This window comes from Apodemus sylvaticus, chromosome 16 (genome assembly GCF_947179515.1).
Source record: "Apodemus sylvaticus chromosome 16, mApoSyl1.1, whole genome shotgun sequence".
Lineage (NCBI taxonomy): Eukaryota > Metazoa > Chordata > Mammalia > Rodentia > Muridae > Apodemus > Apodemus sylvaticus.
The window spans coordinates 6206168-6211143 of record NC_067487.1 but is presented as its reverse complement, the minus strand read 5'-3'; the positions used below and the strand labels follow the sequence as shown (position 1 = coordinate 6211143).

Below are 4976 nucleotides of genomic sequence, written 5' to 3'. Positions count from 1 at the left end.
TCATTTCTGAAACAAGACTGGAAGAATATTAGTCTGTTAAGGCCCTTTGCACCATTTCTGCATTAATATCCTTTCTTACAGTTATACCTGAACAACATTAGAATTCAGACCTTAGGCCAGTCAGTCTATGTGGTAGGAATTTAGGATTCTTCAGTTGGTAGCCCATGGAGAGTCACTCTTCTTATGTTCTGTGATGAAAATTTTGACAAAAAAGATATTTGACTGTTCTCACTTCGGCAGCACATATACTAAAATTGGAATGATACAGAGATTAGCCTGGCCCCTGCACAAGGATCAGCTGCTTCTGTCCATTGATTGGGTGCAAATATCTGCTTCTGACTCTTTAGCTGTTCCTTGGGTCTTCCAGAGTGCAGTCCCTTATTATGGGTGCTCCATAGTCTCAGTAATAGTGTCAGGCCTTGGGTCCTCCCTTGAGCTGGGTTCAACTCTGGACCTGCTGCTGGGCCTTCTTTTCCTCAGGTGCCTGTGTATGCTTTTAGTGAATAAGGGTGATCCTGAGGAGAGGACTGAGTGTATAAACTTCTTGCCACTCAAGCATGAGGAGCTGAGTTTGGATCTTTATCATCCACATAAAAATCTAGATATAGTTGCTCATATAGCTAAAACCCCATTGAGCTTACAGGCAAATTTCACCACAGCAGAGAACTCCAGGGTCCTTTAAAGAATTCTCTCAAAGAGTAAGGGAGAAAGTGACTAAGGGAGACGCCTCCCGCTGACCCCTGGCTTCACACACACACACACACACACACACACGCACACGCACACGCACACACACACACACATACACACACACATGCACACACACATACATTCATACACTCTCACAAACACATTCACACACATTGCACAAACACAAACACACACACACTGCACAAACACAAACTAAAGTAATAAAATCCCATCTTGTATCTCATGAATTATTATTTTCTATTCCCATTCCCATTCTTCTGAACTCATCACACAAATAATCAAAATGAGGAGCTTAAAATAGTATTTAAAGAAACTTTTCACTGGCGTGGATGTTTGGAGAGGAATGAAAACAATTCAAAACTGCTCTGTGAGGCTGCACTATTGCTTCCTGAATGGAGACTCATTCTTTAAAATTGGATCGGTGCCACCATTCCCTGATTACTCCAAAGCCCATCCCTGTCTCGACTGTTGCCTGCAGAGAGGTGTTGGGCATATCAACAAGGCAACGAGCATCCTCTGGCTTCATTTGGCTCAGCTTCCTGAATCATTATCTGTAGTTGTCAGGCTACTGTGGAATCATAATTTATATGTTTAGAGTTGCTTGCAAGGAGTCTAATGGACAGTCATCAAAGCACATATTGTCCTCAACATGAGCATTGTCTAATTAGAGATGAAAGAGACCTCTTGCAGTGCCCAACAGCCAGCAAGCCAAATATTGCCCTCTTTGCTTTTACATCAAGTTGACTGCTCACTTGGTGTAGTTTTTGAAATGAGTAATCTCATTTTGCCATTTTAATTTCATGAGAAGTCTTAAGACCTAAAGCTGAAGTGTGTGGTTCCCTGGACACACCCTCTCTCTTTAGCTCTTGATGGTTGATCCTCAGGAAAGAATCCATGTGCTCATATTCTTTCTATCTCAAATGTAAACTATGCTGAGACCCTAGGGGAGGGAGCAGGTGATCAACCATCTGTGTGTCTCTCTGACTGCTTTTGCCCCTCCTTCCCCAGCACACTGCAAAGCTCCTATACCCAAACTTAAAGACATCTGTGCACAGTGGATGTTATAAGCCTTCTATTTTATCCCCAAACTTGTACTAACGAAACTCCATGATCCATGTTGGAAGCTTGTTCTCTTAAATAGAGGCTTCTGAAGAAGGAGAAGGGGGAGGAAATGAAAGAAGGAAGGAAGAAGGAAGGAAGGAAAGACAGAAAAATAAACATCGTTTAGAGCCAGAAACATGAATATCTCATTATGATATCTTCCTGGAGAGACAAGTCACCCCTGTGCATGTAGTGACATTTGCCATCTTAAGTTTTGATACAGAATGCTTTTCAGGTTATCACTAAAAGCTGGCCCTGGTGTGCAGAGACCCAGCACCCATAAGGCCACTTCTTGCACTGAGAACAGAAAGCTCTCATCTTAGTCACTCCTGGGACACAGTCTGCTTTATTTTTCATCCCCAATCCATCCACACAGGCATAGAGCTTTCTGGAGACTGGCGTCTAATGCAGAGAGCCATTTAATTGCTACCTTGTGGTCTTCGTATAGCATCTGTTGACATTAGCAGTGCGGCTGCAGCAATGAAGATAATGAGCTCATTGACTTCGTATCTGAGGACTAATCAGTCGGGAGATCACATTTGTCTTGCTTTACCTGACAGCCCCTCTTCCACAGTGAATAGAGTGTGATATCGGGAGGAGACCATTGTCTCAGAGAAGTAGGCAGCCTAGACTTTCCTGCACTCTCCTACCACAGCCTCTGACAACTTCAGGTTTTGCTTTGATTAAGTCAAATCCAGAAGATATGAACTGGACACTTGAGATAAATTTTAAGAGGGCCAGAAACTGACAGCAGGGGAGCCAGGCTGCCCAGATCAGTGTTATAGTCTCCTGTTTTCCCTCAAGGACTTGGCTGTAGGAAAAAAAAATATAATGGAAGTTCATTTTGGAGGCTCAGAGGTCTTACTTGTGACAGACTGCCCTGTGCACAATTCACTTCTTTCCTGTGATAAACAAGAAGTGAGCATTGGAAAGTAACAACCTCAAAAGTCACACAGATGCTGTTCTTTGATGCATTTTCTTCTTTTCTCTCTTCTGAGTCATGCATTTGTCATCCTTTGATGTGAAGGTTCTGCCCCCTGAAAGAAAGAATATCTTCCTCCCATAGGAGTCTTGGGGCTTGTGGACAATATTCCCGGGAGGAATGTTCAGCCACCAGTCATCTTCATTTGCCTGTTTCATACTCTGTGGCGTCTGATTGGTTGTCGAATGCTTCTTGACCCTGTAACTCCAAGAGACCCATTCTCATTTACACTGAGCTGTTCAGAAATCAGATTTATTCCATTAACACACACACACACACACACACACACACACACACACATACACATACACAAGCCATGATCTGAAAACTAGTGATTCACATAAGCAAAATCATTAGTACTGTCACTTGTCTGTCACATTCCCTAAATATGTCACATGTCCCAAGTTCATAAATGATGACTAGGAAATATCTTTTGAGTCAGGCAGGCACCTGTCATCCAAGAGTTGTACAAGAAGAGTCTAGCAAGAATATGGTCCAGGTCCATCTTATCCTGAGGGGAGCAGTCCTCCTCTGAGGTGGTCAGTCTTCCTTGTCAACTTGCCTAGGCTTGGGATAAGCTAACAAGACACACCTCATGTGTATCCCCATCTTGGAACTACATGGCACCATTCCAGGAGCTGAGGTGCCAAACTGAGTAAAAATGGGAAAAGAAGAAAGCAATCTGAACCAAGTGTTAATCTACCTTGGCTCAGCTTCCCACAGCCATGCCTTCATCTTCATCAAGGACCATGCTCTCTCAAACTCTGAACTCACATAACCTTCCTCCTTAGATTGCTGCAGTTATTTAGTCACACTGGGGTAAAAGTACCAGGTACATTCACCAATCCCTAATCATGTTTCAGTGTAGAACCAGACACATCTTAACCACTGACTGCCACAGGAGAGACTTCACACTCAAACGAAGAGCAAGAACAGAGAAAAGGGCACACTACATTCTCAACACATCTAATTCCCCATCTGGCTATCACAGAAAGATAAGTTTAAAACACAAATTGAATCTTGAATCATTTCCTAAGGGTTCTGAGATTCAGTCCTAGACTTTGAAGTTGACTTTGTGGCAGAGCAATTAGAATATATGAAGGCTGTGGGGTTCTGTAAGAGTTGCAGTCTTCTGAGAGATTAAACATCTGGTTGGGCTTACAGGTCGCCTTCTGGTTAAACTTTGATATTTGGCATTTTAAAGATAGCTACCATTTAGAGGGAAGTCAGGTCTACTCAGGGAAATTTCCATGCAGAGGACTTTGGGTAAGACTTGCTGTGATTAGTGACTTTCCAGTAGCAACAGCTGTTGATTCAAAGCAGCAGCATTCCACTGACATCAACCAATGCTGATAGCAACTCTCAATTCCATGATGCTGTGGGTTCTCCTGGACAGTCCTGCCAACAAATCAAAGGACAGATTTGCATGCTTGGTGCTTGGGCGTTTGACAGATCATCTATATATTATTTGTATTTATTTATATTTATATACTGACTAATGAATTGTCTTATTCAAAGTTTCTACTCCTGCACAAACATAGTGACCAAGAAGCAAGTTGGGGAGGAAAGGGCTTATTCAGCTTATACTTTCCACCTTCCACATTGCTATTGATCCCCAGAGGAAATCAGGACTGGAACTCAAGTAGGTCAGGAAGCAGGAGCTGATGCAGAGGCCGTGGAGGGATGTTTTTTACTGGCTTGCTTCCCCTGGCTTGCTAAGCTTGGTCTCTTATAGAATCCAAGACTACCAGCCTAGGAATGGCAGCACCCACAATGAGCCCTGCCCCTTTGATCACTAATTGAGAAAATACCTTACAGCTGGAGCTCATGGAGGCTTTTCCTCACTTGAAGCTCCTTTCTCTGTGATAACTCCAGCCTGTGTCAAGTTGACACACAAAACCAATCCACACATGCATATTATAGGTACTTTTAAGTAGATAGCTGAGAGTATGATTCCATATGGCCATGTCATACATCTTACCTGTTCTTCTGCCCTCTCCATCCTTCTGTATTCACCCCCTTCCTCATTAAAGCACACCTCCATTTCCCCTTTTACCATTTCAGATCACTTACATCCAGCTATTTCTGTATTGTCCTCTTATACCAGAAAGAGCACCCTTCCTACTTTCCTTGTTTCTGTAGTCACTCACATCTTAAGATGTGGGGCTAGAGGCCTCCAATA

The 4976-nt window shown here is 43.0% G+C and overlaps 1 non-coding gene across 1 annotated transcript; it reads left to right on the top strand.

The window, feature by feature from the left end:
• The first annotated feature begins 224 nt into the window (after positions 1-224).
• On the top strand, positions 225-331 carry LOC127667206 (U6 spliceosomal RNA). Its single transcript, XR_007973845.1, has one exon. It is a non-coding gene; the product is annotated as a U6 spliceosomal RNA (small nuclear RNA).
• The last annotated feature ends 4645 nt before the right edge of the window (positions 332-4976 follow it).